The sequence below is a fragment of the Erpetoichthys calabaricus genome, chromosome 12 (assembly GCF_900747795.2).
Source record: "Erpetoichthys calabaricus chromosome 12, fErpCal1.3, whole genome shotgun sequence".
Lineage (NCBI taxonomy): Eukaryota > Metazoa > Chordata > Cladistia > Polypteriformes > Polypteridae > Erpetoichthys > Erpetoichthys calabaricus.
This window is the reverse complement of record NC_041405.2, coordinates 18,409,639-18,428,013: the sequence shown is the minus strand read 5'-3', so window position 1 is coordinate 18,428,013 and position 18,375 is coordinate 18,409,639. Positions and strand designations below refer to the sequence as shown.

General features: G+C 36.3%; 1 protein-coding gene across 5 annotated transcripts in view; it reads right to left on the bottom strand.

Annotated features, from left to right (window-relative positions):
• LOC114662950 (myocardin-related transcription factor A-like) overlaps window positions 1-18,375 on the bottom strand; it is a 147,584-nt gene that overhangs the window by 117,844 nt on the left and 11,365 nt on the right. For 3 of the 5 annotated variants that reach the window (XM_028816694.2, XM_028816695.2, XM_051934421.1), the window contains exon 2: window positions 12,721-12,772. The gene's annotated coding sequence lies outside the window, so the exon portion shown is untranslated. Of the gene's footprint in view, window positions 1-12,720; window positions 12,777-18,375 lie in introns of all 5 variants that reach the window. The other 2 variants (XM_051934420.1, XM_051934419.1) reach the window with 1 other exon arrangement.

Sequence of the window (18,375 nt, the reverse complement as noted above, 5' to 3'; positions counted from 1 at the left end):
CCAGGACGGTCGCCCCCTCAAGGTCTGGAGGAGGCACAAGCCCTCCTCCAGTCTTCCTGGGTGTCCTGGCTGGGTGCCACACCATCTTTATGAAGGCAAAAACTACAATGCGGCATAATGAAGGAGATGTGCCTTGATAAAGGAAAGTGTCAAAGAAAATGTCACAGAGTCATTAAGCAAGTGATGCATGATTACTGAAGCAATTGTGTTGCCTTCATGGACAAATGCCAACATGACACAGAAAATATATTGTGATATTTTTGGACATATCAACAATAACAATTGTATTTTATTCAAAGAAGAGCACACTGAAGGGTTTATCTGCCATCATCAAAAGACACTCTTCTTCCTTCATCGTTTTCCTCTGCATCTTGCTTTGTTACACCAATCATCTGCATATCCAAAGACACTAAAGCATCTATATTTAGGAACTTAAAAAGAAAAAAAAGAAGTTCCTAAGTAGTAAACTGTGCATTCCATTGTGATATGTCAAATTTACATCTAAACTAATCAAAGGCAATGCTATTCAGCCTGATAATCTGAAGTCATAATGACTTCCAGTCAACAGAAAACATTAACCGACTTTGGTAGAGTTTCTGAAGAAAAGTAATACAACATTACTCATAAAATAACCAATGGTATATGTAAAAGTGTTTTATACTAAAGTAGTAATAGTAAGCTGTGGCATTAGTGCTACAGACATACATTTAAACCTAGCATGTGTAAGATATCAATCATTAAAGGAAACTTATGTCATTAATTAAGAAATTTAAGGAACCTGACAAATACTGAGGGTATATGCAAGTCAAGAGATATCAAATATGTTTTCATTTATTTTATTACCTGTTGACAGGTAACATAGATATTTAATAAAAAAAAATTGCCACAGCAAGAACAAAAAGTAATTCACTTCTGACGTTTACATTAGGATATTTAAAAAAAAAAAAAAAAAATCACAACAACTAAGATACTGATGTGTCATTGTGTTTTGTGAGTTTCATTTTACACACCAAACTGTATTTTAGCAACACAGTATGCTGTATTGTAAATGAGAACACGCTAACTTTGGCCATAAACAGATGAATCTTTCAAGGCAACTAAAAGGAGCTTAAGAAGGGTTAATAAAAAGATTTTACAAACAAATGAAGTGTTGGCCATCAAAAAATGAATTCAAAGTTCAGCAATTGGCAGTTGTGTTGATTTAACCAACAGATGTAGCGCTGGTCAGCAGAAAATATATTCTATGTATATTGTTAGTCAGCAGAAAATATATTCCACATATTGTAATGTCTAACACAAATTATATTCTTATTTGTGCAGTTATTTTTTTGGAATTAAGGACTGTTAGTGAAGGTATAAAATGACTTTAACCAAGTATGGGAAGAAAACTTGACATAGTGAGAAATGGAAAACAAGTTCCCTGTTGCCCGTGTCCAGAAAGATACCTTCGATTCCTCTAATGTGAACAAAAATGATTGCCAGAGACTCCACTGTCATGATTTTCCAAAGGCTTCCTTCAGCTGTTTAAACTTGGGGTATACGCTGACACTTAAAAAACACAAGCTAAATTTATTCTTTCTTTAGTGTTATATTTTCCTGTCTTAGTATTCCCACCTGGCACTAAGGCTGCATGAACAAAAAATAACTTTATTATCTCTCTCTTTCTATATATATATATACTGTATCTATCTATCTTTCTCTCTATTTTATATATATATATATATATATATATATATATATATATATATATATATATATATATATATATATATATATATATATATATATATATATATACATACATATACATACACACACACAAACACGCATCAGTAAGGATATTATCACAAAATTTACAATTATTTGACAGACAACTACATAATCAGTACTCAGCACAAAAGTTCACATTGGTTGATCAGTCACTGATAGAGACTGGCAAATTTTTACACTTACAATTTACTTATAGAAAAACTGTCTGAACATATCAGAATTATGCATGTGTTCCACAATAACAAGTATCTGAAATTAAGTTGCACATAATACACTATCAACTAAATTTATATATACACACATACACACACTGCTTGTGACCTCACTCAGGACTAACCTCAACATCAGACATTCCATGCCCAGTAAATTACGGTTAAAGGCATCCACAGGCACACAATGTATGCAGGGCATTGGCAGACAAACCCATCTCAGTGTAAAGCAAACTGTACAAAGAGTTATCTAAAAACCATCTACTCGAGGTGAAATTCTTCTTTATCAGTGTACTAACTGTAGGACACCTAATATGCACTTGTCAGCAGGTCATACAATGGATGGATGAATGGATGGATTTTTAATTTTTTTATCATTTTGAAAAGACAGCACAAACCTAAGTGATGGTATTATGAGATTTACAATTTAAATAAAGTCTATGTTAGGCTACCAAAAATTTTTAAAAACTTTTTTGGGGGCTTTCCTGATCTTCTTTCAGTTCTTCTTATTCCAATGCCACAGACTCTACCTACCTAGTCTATATAAGCACACCCTTTACATTTCCACATCAACCCAGAAGACAGTGTAAAATAAAATATATATGCATTGTGGTGGGCAGACAGCGGGGATGCCCCTGTGATGGAAGGACAGGAGGAGAGGACATATTCAGGGCAATACCACCCTCAGAAAATGAGAAGGCAACCCCCCTGAGAAGCCCCACCCTACTGGAGCCCGTGTCCACTGCCAGGGGGGTCACCAGGACAGTTTCAGAGCCCTGGACTGCAGCACTTCCGTCACAACTAGAAGTGCTGCCGGAAGAGGATCTGAGAGCACCTGGAGCACTACTGGGTGCACTATAAAAGAGGCTGCCTCACTCTGTTTGAGGAGCCAGATTCAGGAGGTGGTTTACAAAGCTTGCTGGGAGAGGGTGGAGGCGGCAGAGAAAACAAAAGAGAGAAAGAAAGAAAGAAGAAGCAGAGAAAGAGAGAGAGAGAGAGAGAGAAGGGACTGAGCTCTATTGCTGTGGGTAATTGTGCACTGTGCTCTGAAGTGGGGAATAGAGCTGCCCCACGAGGAAATAAACTGTGTGTTATTTTTGCACTTGTGTCTCTGTGCCTGTATGTATCCATAGCATGTATGTACAATGTGTTTCTCTTTCATTATTGCTCAGTTATTGCAGAAACATGTAGTAGAGAATAACATTTACACAACACTGTGGCTCAGCTCTTTATTTGTGTAAATGCTACTTTACAAATGGTAGGGCAGGAAAACAGGATTAGTTTACACAAGAAGTTGCATTTAAAAACACTTTATCTGTCAAAACAACAGAAGAAGGATATCTGTCTAAACAGAAAGCATTCAGAGATTAATTCTGTAATGGTAAAAATCACTATACATTTATGACAGGTCTCAGAAGTTTATTACAACTATACTTCTACTTAGCTCTGCAAAAATGGCTAAATGTTAAGTTATTATTAGCCTGCACAGTACTAGTGAAATGTATTCCAAGATCTGTGTGAACATTATGAGCAGCCAAGGAAGCTCAAACCAAATGCTTCATGAGTGCATTTGCTGAATTATCTGAGTTATAGGTTTGTTTTCATCATTACGAGGGTAAGAAACCACCTGATTTATGAACAGTGTTAAGTGCTAAGAGCACTGTAAGACAGCTCTGACCCCTATTTATTGATTTAAGTCTAAAAACCATTACTAGGCAGGTTATTTTCATCCTAGTTAAGGCCATGTCAAGTAAGACGCCTTTTCCAGCAATTTTCAATTGTAGCCTTCATTTAAATGTTAGTGAGCCAAATGATACCCTCTCACAAAGGCCAGTTGCATAATGCGGCATTCCCAGTGATTCTCCCTAACGGTAGGGTTTAGCCACAATTTGTGAATGACAGCTGACAATCAATGAATGATCATCCAGAAGTACAATGTATATAATGCAGCAAAGAGCAATTAAGAGACGAGGGTGTTTTGGACCTCACAGACACACAATTGAATTGTCTGTCTGATGTCTCTTGTTATACACACCACAACAGAACAATAAAGAAAAAAAGGGCCAAAATTGCTGTTGAATTTGCTGTACCGGTTAACCCTTCATACAGTACTAGCTTCATCAGGCAGAATACTATTGGCTGTTCCAAAAAGGGGTGAGCCACAGTGTGCTTGAAAGTCAGAACGCATAAATATGATAAAACGCACAAAATGCTAAATTTGATTTTCATTCGTATAATTGAAATGATCCGGTGATGAGATGTGCCAACGGAGGTCATCAAGTCTGACATGTCCCACATCTAAAAGTTGCATAACATGATACCAGTTTTATATAAACAGGGTAAAAATGTTTTTCATAACACCTATTTTAAGAGAAAATTCATAGTGATTTAGCTGCTGTTACTACTTTTAAAAGGTGCAATGAATCCAGATAAGGAATTGAAAAGAAACGTGTACCATGGGCATAGGTAGCATGATAAAGCAAGTTACCCAACAGCTTCTTTTCCTAAGTGTAGCTGAGGCTTGCATATGTGATGTTTTTTTTTTTTTATTTTTTTTTTTTATTTTTAAGTATTCACAACTCTGGAATTATCTGTATGTACCATATATACTTACATTTAAGTTCTCCTGCGGATAAGTCACGGTTTGATTTTACCCTATAATTTCCGGTATTTTTATAATGTCGGTCGTATAAGTCGAATGTGGAAAACTCACGCTATTGGTCCAAGGGATTATGATATGCTAATGGCCACCTGAGAGAGTAACCACGGAGCACACGGCCTTATTTTATTTCTATGTATTGTGCCTACGTGATCACATAGTAATACCCAAACTATTCCAAAGCGATGTTTGCACTGTTTTGTGTTTTTTGTATCTCACACCCTCATAAACCTTTATCGTAAGAGCATCCCTTATCTACGATGGAGTTTTCGATCAGAAGAAAATATAAAGCTGGTTTTAAATTAAAAGTTGTTGAAGTAGTGAAAGAAATTGGTAACTGCGCTGCTGCAACAAAATTTGATGAATCTGAGAAAATGGTGCGAGATTGGAGGAAGTGGGAAGATGTTAAAAAAAAAAATTTAAGTGTTGTATTTTTGAACGGGCATATAAGTCGGGGTCTGATTTTATGATTGATTTTTCAGGTTTCAAGACCTGACTTATATGCAAATATATACAGTATATGGAAACAGAGCAAAGATAGTGTTAGCCATGGTGTTACCTTCAAATCTAAACTGAATGATGTGATGTGGAAAAAGCAGCATGAATGTGTAGGCAGTCAGCACATCAGGTAGACAAATCTCTCTTCTGTTTTCAAGGTCCATATTCCGTGTATCTGGGTTGTACTTCTGGATCAGCGTTCATGTGTTCTCAGCTCTCACATACACAGAGTCCACAACAAAGACTTGAGACAAAATTCAACCTGTTTATTATTTTTTTTTAATGTGTGTTGCAGTCTAGTTGGACTGAGTTGCTGGGTATGTCACACTATACAACTTACCCTGTGATTTGCTTAGATTATGTAAAAGAAGTCTATGACTGAAAATTGATAGAAAACTTGAGTAATGTGACGTGGTCTTTCGTGGCCAGAACATTACTATAATATTTCTATGCTACTGACTTTTATCTAACTAAGCCCCCTGCGGGCTTCGCTTGTCAACCCCCGTTTTTGTTTTTCCAGATACATACTTTTAAGATTTCCTTTTCTTTGAATTGTTGCTATTTCATTAGTTTTACTTTTATTTCTGAACTTCTGTAAAACCAATATTTGGAATATTTCGAGTTCCAATGTGCTGAATCTTTTTAATGAGGCCAGTGAGACATGTGTTTAATGACTTTGTACCATAATTCAGGATAGGTTTCTCTGTTTGGAATTTCAGCACAGACAAAAAGATCCACATCATCAGCAGTTAATAATTTTTTTTGCAAAGTAACCAATAAATGCATGAGAGGTAAACCCCGTTTTTGAAATTCTCTTGACTTAAACGTCAAAGCCTTACAATATATACATACTTCTGACATATCACCTATGTCCATATATTCGATCTCTATTCGCCTTTTCGTTATTCCGGGCTGATAATTACTTTCCTTATTTTCTGAATTTGCACCTAGATAATTCTTTATCTTTTTTGTCTCTCCAACGCTTTTGAGTCTATTTTTTCCATGCTGCTTTCTTCTTCGCTTAGTCATCTACGTTTCATCTATAACGTATTGTCCTTATACGCTTTACATGCGCTGAGAGCCCTGGATCTGTGTGTGCTCAAAGCCAAAACATGACGGAGTGTGTTGCTGCCCGTGCTCTTACTTGGTTGTAAGTAGGGCGTGTCTTGCAAGAATCTCATGTTCTATGTCATCGCGAGACGGTCCTGGGTCAATCTCTTGGCACAAAGTCTCATGTTTAAGGTCCCCGCAAGACACTCCATGGCCAATCTCTTTAGTCTCACGGGTCTTTTAAGTGTCTTCCATGATCTTAATGTGAAGATCACGTCTCAACGCCCTACTTTTTCTCTGCAGGATTTTTTTTTATAACAGAGAAATGTTATCAAGTAGCTTAAATGTGAAACCTATGAAAATTATTTCTGGACAGGTGAAAAGTATTGAAAGGCATCAGTCTTTCATTTCTGGCTGTTGTTAATCCATCACTATATTTTCTGTTCTAACAAATGTTGTCTACCATGAAAAGGCACATTGTATTTGCATTGTATCAATGAATATTCACATTAATATTCAGCAATTAACTCTAACAAAAACAGAAAATGCCACTTCAAGCGATTTAACAACACACACAAATTAATACATTCTGGGGTGCTTGGTGTTTGTGTGTGTCCTGCGGTGGGTTGGCACCCTGCCCGGGATTGGTTCCTGCCTTGTGCCCTGTGTTGGCTGGGATTGGTTCCACCAGACCCCCGTGACCCTGTGTTCAGATTCAGCGGGTTGGAAAATGGATGGATGTATGAATTAAAGATAATGGGAAAAAAATACAAGTAGACTGAAATTTAATGCTGGTCTCTTAAAAGTAGGATTTGGGAAGTGCGGCCCTAAGGGGATACATTCCTGTGCTGATCTTCACAAGTGCAGGATGAGGCTTGCCTCTTTATTGGCAGGGAGGTAGGAGGAGGACAAATGTGGGCCAAAGCAGACAAAGAGGTCTGAACAGGCAGGCAGCTTACTGCTGGAATCCTCCTAGGTATGGCCCTTTAATATTTCACCATGTTGACAGCTTTACAAATTAAAAGCAAATGAATGGAAAGAGAGTACTCAAAAAGTACAAACACTTAATGGGTTTTAGAAAGGAAGCAAGATTAAATGGGAATTGGACGCATTTAGTGGAACAACTTGTTTACTTTTAAATTTATCTTAAAATAACAAATTCCATTGTTATACTGGTATTTCCTAGTTATAAAGATGGGAACAGATGAGCCTGTCAAATTAAGAAGTGAAATAAAAACTGTAGGCTCCAGTACCCCACCACACCCCACTCCTCTGTAGTCCTGAATTAGGTGAAGCAGGTTTGAGAATGTTACATTAAAAGAGAAAGACAATACAGGTAATAGAAAAGCGTGTTTCTAATAAACAAAAAAATTACCAAGGAGAAGCTGGAGCCTAATCCTGCCGCTGTATTACAGGCAAGGAACAAATTAATTCAACTGATTGTAATACCAGTTGACCACAGGACATGCTTGCATATGCCTTTATAATCTCTCATCCCGAGCCATTTACTTTGAAATGCGCATCTCTAGAAAAATGAAACAAGAACATTGATCCATTTACAGGAACTACTAATTGATTTAACAAATAAATAAAAAGAGAAGTGTTAAATTGGCCTTTCACTTGAAAAGGCAAAGAAAAGAAGGTGTGTTTACTGGAATAGCTTGACATCTAATCACAGAAAAAGCAAAGTCTGAAAGCTTTTGCATATTCACTTAAGACAATAACAAACTTCACATCGGTGTATCAACTAAATAAAGTTAAAACAGAAAATGAAAATAGCCCAAAAATGACTTTTTATATCAGTGGTTTTATAACTGTTGTATACACATAACCCTAAACTCTGTTGATCGTATGGCACGTTCACATAAAAACCCACAGTTTAGAGTCAACACGTAACAAAAGCAAGCACATCTTCAGAGCACACAAAAAAAATCCCATGCACAAGCAGCAAGAGCAGGCATATTAAACAGTGACTGATAGTGGGCTGAGATTGAAACCCAGTTGTGTGGGGCTATAAGGCTACAGCCACTTCAACGCACAAAAAGAAAACCCATATACAGTAGGTGTGTGAGTTTTGTTAAATTATGTCCAAAATACACAGAAAGGTTTTATCCATTTTCTTTACTATTTTGCATATTGCATATGTATTGCTCATTCACATGGCCACATTCTCTAGCTCACATGCATAGGTTGAGTATCCCTAAACCAAAATGCCTTGGACCAGAAGTATTTCACATTTTGCGATTTTGTAATATTGCATATACACAAATGTGATCAAGTAAGGAAATGCAGCCAAACCAGTTAAATGATAACTCATGCAGATAACAATATCACCGGGCCATTACTATAATGTGTGTCAAAGTGACAAAGATATTAAACCTCAAAAGAGATTAACATGTTGTACAGACTCTATTGTAGTTCCCTTTTAAGAGGGCCAATGTTGCGTATTTGTACTGAACAACCATTTTGTTTTTTTGGTCAGTTTTTATAGAATACCTGTTGTCACTTCTCAGGGAACTGACCAATAGATCAGCCATGCTTCAGCTCCATCAATCTTGCTGTGCTAGGAGCCATTAACTGACTGAGGAGGCACTAACTTTTACTTTTCGCATGGTTTGGGTGTATATATATATATATATATATATATATGAATGAAACATAAAAAAAAAAAAAAAAAATCGGCAAAATGAAAAGGCAATTTGCGGTAGTATCCAGTTTTTCTAACATAATCAGGACAACTTACTGCACTCATATTGTAATATTGTAATTATTGTAATTATTGCGAGAATGAAGCTGCTTTTGTTAACCGTAAACAGTGGCATTCCATTAAAGTACAAGTTATCTGCAATGTCAATATTTGACACACCTTCAGATACGTACATTTCCAAAATGACTGTGATTGCTAAAGGTAAATTGCGCAGAAATGTGCATATCCCATGGTCAATAAACTACATTTTGCCTACATTATTTTTTCACGCTCAAATCCAAGTAAATGTTTCTAAAAGAGTTCCCTGCCCTGCTGTGAAATTCTTTTTTATCGCAGGTGCCGTGCAGCACTTTTGAACTATTGCACAAGTGTTATCGTTTTGATACAAACCCCATCCCACACAGAATTCTATCCCACGTAACCTCACATGGGGAGTGTACCCCAGGTAGTGAGAGTGTATCCTAGCTTTATGACATCCCCCAAACCCAGGTCACGATTGTGTGTCGTAGCTTTGTGATGCTCAGTGCTTCACAGAGGACAAGATCCCTGCCCAAAGCAGTTCAGAATGAAAAAATATGTTTGGAATCAGCACATATGTTCCTCAAATACACTCAGAAGTGAAGCAAAGGCAACATACAGTAGGTGGTGTCAACGCTCAAAAGGTTTCAGTATTTGAAGCACTTCGGATTAGTGTTACTTAACCCACATATATAGGTTTTCTTTTCTATTTTCTTAATTTTATTTTTAATTGCTTGCTTTTTTCATTTAGAAAACTGTAATTATAGAATGATAAAAAGGTGTTATACAAAATAAACACTAACCCAAGAAAGGGTGCCAGTTCCATCATAGATAACTTGTTAATATGAATATTTAAAATTTGCCCTGGTGTATTACATCATATAACTACACAACCTGACCACTGCAAATGAGAAATGAGTAAGACAGGTAACAAGGACTGATAGAATCTCGAAAATAAGACTAGAGCTTAATAAATTATTCCTGAGCAAGTGACAAAGGAAAAAAATATTTTTCAAGTACAGTGGAACCTCGGTTTGCGAGCATAATTCGTTCCGGAATCGTGCTCGCAGTCCAAAGCACTAGTACAGTATATCAAAGTGAATTTCCCCATAAGAAATCATGGAAACTAACGATTTGTTCCACAACCCAAAACTATTCATATTCATAATTCATGTTGTTGTTTCAAGCTGAATAAAGCTGGTGTTGCTAAAGTACTGAGACTCAGCTTCATGTTTTGGGGTGCAAGACGGGGAGTCGCATGTCACGTCACGTCACACACACACACACAGTCACAATGCTGTAGTAAACAGTATATGCTCGTATGGATGTTGACAATATGAGTGTGGCATGCCGACTCAGACAGAGAATAAGAGACGGTTGCCCACAATCCCGCAGCGAGAGAGAGAGAGAGAGAGAACCACCATCAGCTCAGTTGTGATCACATGACGCTCAGCAGACAAAGCATATATATACTACTCGTATTGCAAGACCTCGCTCATTTATCAAGTCAAAATTTATTAAAAATTTTAGCTCGTCTTGCAAAACAGTCGTAAACCAAGTTACTCGCAAAACCAAGGTTCCACTGTAAATATTTCTTTAGCTTGCACCAAATTAGATAACATGTTGACTGGGCTGCTGCTTTTATCATTAACATGAAAATATTATTTGTGAATGTGGATATGAACAAGGACTATAAAAATAAAAGAATTATACAACATTTAATCATAGTGGAATTAATTTGGCTTTTTGACAATAATCAACAGAAAACATCTCTTTAATGTTAATGAGAAATATTGACCTGAAACAGTTTCATTTGCAATGCTTTGTTTTTAACTGTGTCTTAACTTTATTACTGTCAGTCTTGGGTATTAATAGTAGTGTGCAGGGTTAGTGCTGCGGGCGCTAGGGGGTCGTTGTTGCCCCTTTAAACCCAACAGACAGACACTCAGGACACAGGTTAAAAACACCAAGAAGATCTTTAATTATTTTCTTCTACAAAACAGTGCTCCCTAGGCCCAACAGCCACAATAAAACAATCAGGTACTGTATATACAATAATTGGAATTCTCATTTATATATCTCCTCCACACCTCCCAGCAAGCTTTGTCCACTTCCACCTGACTCTGGCTCTCTTGTTGGGTCATCAGCAGTCCTTGACCCGGAAGTGCTTCTGCACTCATGTCCACGTGACTTGCTAGCACTTCTGGGTCAGACGGAGAATTAAAGTTTTTTAATCAGCCCGGAAGTACTTCGGGGCTTCCATCCTCATGACTTTCTAGTACTTCCGGGCTATAAGGCAAGCATGACTTCCCAGTTCCTTTCACAGCCCCCTGCCGGCACCCACAGCACCCAATAGGGCTGAGAAACTGAACTTCAAGTGACTGGATGCCCTGTGGAAATCTGGAGCACCACTACACTGCAGGGGAGCTGCCATCTTGCGTTTTGGAGGAGGCAGTGTCCACAAGTAGCTTCCTTCCCCAATCCTTCCATCTCAGGGGAGTCCCGGCTGGGTTAAGCAGCCAGCTGTCTCTTACAGTGCTTATATTCTTTGCGATATATTAGTATTTAAACTATATTCTGTTTATTTGAAATGTTTTGTTCTTTATATAATTGCAATTTTCCAAATTCATATTCTTTTTGTTTAAAGATTACATCTGGTAAAGCCATAAGCCACATTTCCTTTAGGCCTGTAGAGAATGAGCTCATATAGTAAGAGTCTAATTACATGTCTTCTACAACAGAAACATAATAAAATAAATAAATCAAAAAAATATTACTGAGAATATTGTTTAAAACTTGCTTGCTTGTAATATATTACACTGTTACTAAAAATATCTGAAAATTAAAGACTGCTTTATATACAGCATATTTATTTTTAGTACCTATACAGAAATAAGGCTTTTACAAGGCAACCCCTTGTTTAAGAAAATATCCTTTTTTTTCTTTAAATGGAGCAACTCTGGTAGAAAATCTGGACCCCAGGGCTATGAAGTTGTACAAAAAACAACTCCGACTCCATCTCTTCAATTAAAGGTACCACTGACTTTACCTTCTTTATTTGTAATTTGACTAATAAATTTACTATGTTGATTAAAAGAACACAAAATACAAGGCATTTCATCAATGCCAATGTGAATGATTCAGCTACGTTTTAACACTCTAAACTGTTAAAAGTTTAGGCCTTTCATATTATTGTGCCTTTTTGATATTATTTATTAATAAAGTTACAAACATTGCATAGCATTAAACTTTATCTTAAAGTTTTCAAAACTCAAAAAAGAGGCTTTTGTTTTTATTAAAAAGCTAGAAGAAAAATGTACTTTAATCAAATCAGTATATGTGAAATTGGAAATTTTAACACATCATATTTTAATTTATATCCAGTTAGAGTCAGTACATTTTACCAACTCCGACTCTGGTAACGCGATAATTGCTTCCAACTCTGACTCCACAGTCCTGCAACCACCTACAGCCCAAAAGCAGTGACGCATATCAACCTTTAATCTATTCTTCTCTTATTGCAAGTACTGCACATGGCAATAACCTGAAGTGCCTGAAGGGAATTCCCCAGTCAGACTCTCTTTACAAGCACTTGGAAACAGACACTTTGACCCTTCCCCTCACAACCTTTTTCTAACTTGAAACATAAAAACAAACCTAGGAAGGAAATGATCCAGAGACAAAATGTTGGGTAAGCCGTCTGGGTAGGAATTGCTATTGAGCAACAAAACACCAAAGGGAAGGTACCAGTGAACCCACAGTTTTCTCGAAGTCACAAACTTGTGTAGTAAAAAGAAAAAAATTCTCACCTGCTTGGTTAGTAGCAGAAAAGTTTCACTTCATTTCTGTCCTTGGAATAAACTGCAATGAGAAAGAGGCAATGATTTCACATTTTTGTTGGGTTTATAATGAGAGATAAGAGATGGGTCCAGCTGCCAAGGACAACATTTCTGCTTGTCTTGCTTCATGCTGATCTGACAAGCAGAGACCAGACCCATAAAGACAAGAGAAAAGAAATAACAGTAAATGAGCAGCGCTTCATCTTTCTGGCACAGTGAACCGCTGATATGATGTATTTTGAAGCATGGACCTAACATCTGGACAGCTACAGCTTCAATATTGCTGCACAGTATGCCTTGACCTTACAAACATTTTTGCAAGGAAATTACGTCAGTAACTGATGATCAACTCAGATAATAGCCACACATCAAATACAGAATTGAGTGCCTAGCATGAACTGTGAACCACATGTCAATTAATATAAGATCACAGACAAACAGAGATAACAGTACAAAATTACCATAAAACAGGAAGAAATACATTTAATAAAGAAACGAGTAAAGATAATATTGTCACTCTTGTGCTTGCCAAGTACTTATTCTTAATAATTTCGCCCACTGTTTACTTCTTTCACTATGTTAGTTCCAAGGACCAAACCTTTCAATAGGCAACTAAATAAAACACTCAGTCTAAATATAAACAGCAATTAGCCACAATAAAGTGTGCAACCACTTTGTTCCATTATTACGTTATTAATTCTGAGCAGGATTACGAAGTGTCTAGTATACTTTAGTATAAAACCATGTCTAAGTTTCTAAAGGCAGAAGTAATATTTTCACAAAAGTGCACAACAGGTGGGGAGTACCTTTGTAAAAGCAACCTGAATTTAGAGCACTTGTATACCACCTTCTGCAGTGAAAAAGAGTCTAACCGTAAAGTCCACCAAAGGAAACACGCTATACAAGTGTTAAGCAGAAGTGGAAAGATGTGACAAATAATGAAAGGGCCCTTTATTTTTCTACTAGAAAAAGTGTTATAGAAATATTATCACATATGCACATATAAATGCGCAGTCACATTGCTAGGTAAACAAACAACATTTCACAAGCACTTACTTGAGTGTTTGCTTATTCACAGAAACAATGTATATTCATATTTAAACAACACCTACTGTATACATTATGAATTTTGGTCTGCTCACCACAAAAGCAACTTTTAATTTCAATATCACTTACCGTTTTATTGAAATTACTTAGTTTAAATATTTCTTTTTATATTACAAGTATACATATAAACTAAAACTACAAGTGTAACATCTGTGGTAGACTAACAGTAGTGGCGCTTCTACCAGCAAGGCAGCTCAAATATACCAAGTACTGTGAATGGGACAGCCATGCTAAAGAGTCTCAGTGGCCGCTCAGTAAGCATTTGAATCCTGGGCAGACCACTTGTCAACCCGACAAAGACATTTTTGCCTCCTTATATACAATTTTGACGAAGAACAAAGTTCCACACGATCACCACCAACTGTTTCAGCACAGTCTATTGATACGCCTTTAACCAATTTACCGTGTAACCAATCGTCATTTTTGGCATTAATTCGTTTCTCGGTGCTTGGTTTGCCCATGTACTCATTTTTTCTGTTGATAACCCTTTGTGATGAAATTCTTCAATAAGATTTGGACATAATACATCTTCTTTAATTGGGAAGTTAAAGTAAGGAAAACGTTAAAATTTATAAGAGCTGAACGTGCAGGAACCGTGTCTGTCAAAAGCATTCACACGAATGAGAGGTGAGAGGGCTGTGAGCGTGGTTGAATATGGCTGAGAGGAGGGCGTGACTTGAAAAAATCTCATGGCCAAAGTCTTGTCTCGTGGGACTTGAAAAAGTCTCTTGCAAAAAGTCTTGTCTCGTCCCAGGATTGTTTTTATATAATAAGAGAGATAACATTCCATACAAATAAGCAAGTTTTACAAGACTTGGTTCAAAACAAATCAATCCCAACCCATTAGAAAGAGAGCTGAGCCAGCAGAGTAAAACTTTAAGCTAGTAAAAATAAGTAAATAGATAAATTAATAAATAATTTAAAATAGAGTTAAAAAAAAAAGGAAAAAAAGAGGGAAGATAATCTGCTTCCTCAATTTAAATGCTTATTCTAAAATGTTATTGATTAGTTACTGCCCGGTTTTGAAAAAGTTTTGTACAGATCCTCTAAGTGAGAATTTGATTTTTTTTCCAATTTCAAATAGTATATAACATCACTTATCCACTAAAATAGGTGAGTTAGGGTTCTTCTAGTTGAGCAAGACAAGTCTATGTGCCAATAGTGTAGTAAAGGCAATTACAGTGTGTCTGTCCATCTCCAATTTAAGCAACACTTGGGTGTTAATAAGAAATCTAGGAGAACTGGAGAGACACCATTGAAAACGTCTGGATAGGACTGTGCTAGACATTAACCTTTACTTTCAATTTAAATGCAGAGATACTTAATTAGTTTAAATATTGACACAACCGCTTACAGACCCAAACATTTCATATGATAACCCTGACAAAGAAATTAACTTTTTTTAAAACTGTTTAACCCAATTCAATCTTCCTGGGGGATTGAGACTATCCTGGCGGCACTGGGCACAAACTACGAGTCAGCTCTGGATGGGGCGATAGTTCATCACACAGTTCACTCACATCTACACCATGCAGAAATAGAAAAACTGAAAACTCCATGCAACTTTTTTTTTTTAAATAAATAATTTCAATTGAAACATTAATTTTTTAAATATTCCTGGTAGATTAAAAAATTTTCATTTCAGTGTAAGAAGCTTTATAGCTCTCGAGCGATGACAAAACATTGGACTAATAAAATAATAAAACTACCTGAGCTAATCAGTGACTTCAACTGTAAAACTTTAATACTTTTCCCACGTGTAAAGCACCCAACTTTATAAAAATATATAAAACAAGGTTACAAGATCTATGTACACATTCAGGTATGATCTTTTTTTTAAGTCAGAGCATTTTTAATTTTTGTTTATCTTATATAAATAAATACCATACAATAACATCTCTTAAGATAATAATTCAGTAACTGAGGTCACATTGAATGTTTCTGTATGTTTAAACAGATTATTTACAGATTTTGACAATGCTTTCTTAAATAGGTGCCTTTGAAATTTCAAAAATATGCAAAACATGCTTTATTCAAGATGTCTCAATAAATATTTAGCTTTCCCAACAAACTTCCTTGAAAAATACACAACTTCAAAGAAGTCATTCCACTGGGGACCACGCTGCTTCATGAAAATAGACAGACAAGTAGACACATGGATGACAATAAGTAGTTTGTATTTTATGCGAATGTACCTAGAAATGCAATAAAAACCAGCTTCGCTTTTATATTTCAAGATCCAATGTCAGCTTGTCACTTCCCAACAACAGAAGACAATTTGCATTGTTTCAAAGAACTGCTGTCTAAAAACCAATAACAGCATATTTAAAGGAAAAATATATACTGTACATACACAGCACACAAATAACTTCCTATAAATAAAGAATAAGAGGAGGTACAGCAGTATGAAAGCAAATGACAAGCACATTTTATTTTTATGTACTGTAGACATGAGGAGTGAAGCAGAATTGAGGGAGGAGACAATGAAATAGAAAGGTAGTTTTGAATCGAAAGGCCTTAAAGTTAATGAAGGTAATGATGGTTGGAGGTGCTGGGGAAAGAGGGATCTTTAACTGGTAATCATCCATCTTCAAAAAAAAATTCAAGTTGACTAACAGGTTTTAAGGTAACAGAGTTCATTCAAAGTGGATGAGAAGAAACTGGTTACCTACAAATGATCTTCGATAACATTCAACCAAAATCTTCACACGTAAGTAATCAGAAATAAAGCAGCAATGCCAGTAATTCCTGTTTTGTGTAAATATCGTATTGCACGGACTGCAGGGTATGGCATGGGCTAGGTTTTCATCATGGTCATATTGCTTTTGTGATTTGAATTTCTTAACGTCTTTGTTACAGTTATTATAAATGACACAATAAAAATGGAAACTGATCACAAAAAAAAAAAAAAAAACTTTCTTCAAGTACAAGAAAAGAATGCTTTTAAATCAATTTCAATTGTAAAGGAAGTGAACAAATGCATTCCTGGAATGGTGTACTTGAACTGCTTCTGAAGTGCCAGTAAATATTTTCAGTCTTCTGCATTCAAGTGATCTTTCTATACATTAAATGCCACGTCTCGGCTGCCAGTATTGATGTTTGAAGCCCTTGCATGTGACCAAGTTTCTACCACTGAGCCATTAATCTAATGTTCTGTACTAATGTTACACATCTTTGCATTACGAGAAATGCACATTAAAGATGCCAAGGAAACAGACAAGGGGTCTGGTAAAGCGCTCCTAGCTCACAGGACCTCTCAGAAAGATCTGCAACAGAAGATGCTGTGAAAGACTGCCAAAAATCACGAGACCCTCATAGGGCATTAAACACTGTAAGGACACACAGCAGGACGTGCATTTGTGCAGATTTAAGATGGGTGTGACTGTAGATGACATAATACAAAAACATGACGGCACACCAAAACTTCCCCACTCATACCGATACTTTAGTTCCGAATTTTCCATGCTGGGTGTTGCAATGCAAATTATGGGGCATCTTCAAGGTAATGCTCTAATTTATTTTAAATTTCCAGTTTATTTTAATGCAGAACAAACAAATTATCAGTAGAGCTAAGCTATCAAATTAGTCAAAAATCAAGACTCAAATACTTAAGACTAAAAATATGTATATATTTGAAAATATTTAAACCTTGCTTAAATATTCTGGGTGCTGCATATACAGAATGTTTGTACCTTGTGTGTTTTTTTGGTGTTTCTTCATCAATAAAATTAGTATTTTTTCCTCACAGTGAAACTGTAAAGCATGACAAACCAGTGACTTGGGCACAGGTACTTAAAATAAACAGGAATAAACAGTAACCCAGTAACGAACGAATGTGACACCTTAAAAACACAGCTTGAAAATGCGATTCTCTCTGTGCCTAAAGTGATATAATTAAAAAGAGTGGAATGGGGAACAGCTTACATACATTAAAAAAAACAACAACATACCAAACCTCTTGTAATTGCTCAAATGTGTCAAAAACAATCAAAAAAATGAGCAATTTATAACCGATTAGAATGCTTGTATGAAATGCCAGAGGAGTGCAGCAAGCAGGAGTTGGTTTTCAGGGAATACCATATGGGACTAAACCAGTGGTCTCAAACTCTAGTCCTGGAGGGCTGCAGTGGCTGCAGGTTTTCATTCTAACCCTTTTCTTAATTGGTGACCAGTTTTTGCTGCTAATTAACTTATTTTCCTTTCATTTTAATTAACTTGCTTTTTTAAGATTTGCTCCACTGAATTTCTTCATCGTTCCTCTGATTTGTTTAATTTCTTTCCTTAAATGGAACCCAAACAGAAATGAAATGTGAAGCGAGTGAGCCAACAGAAGACCAACTAAGTCAGGACCTCAAACTCCCACCAATTTCACTCCAACCAGTTGCTTAATTAGGTGCTGATCCTTGTTGTTAATTAAACCCATTCTTTAATTCTATGCCTTGTTGCTGCTCTCATTGTGTAATAGCATACATTTCCAAAATTGTTGATTTTCTCTTTTCTAAGAGCACTGGTAAAATG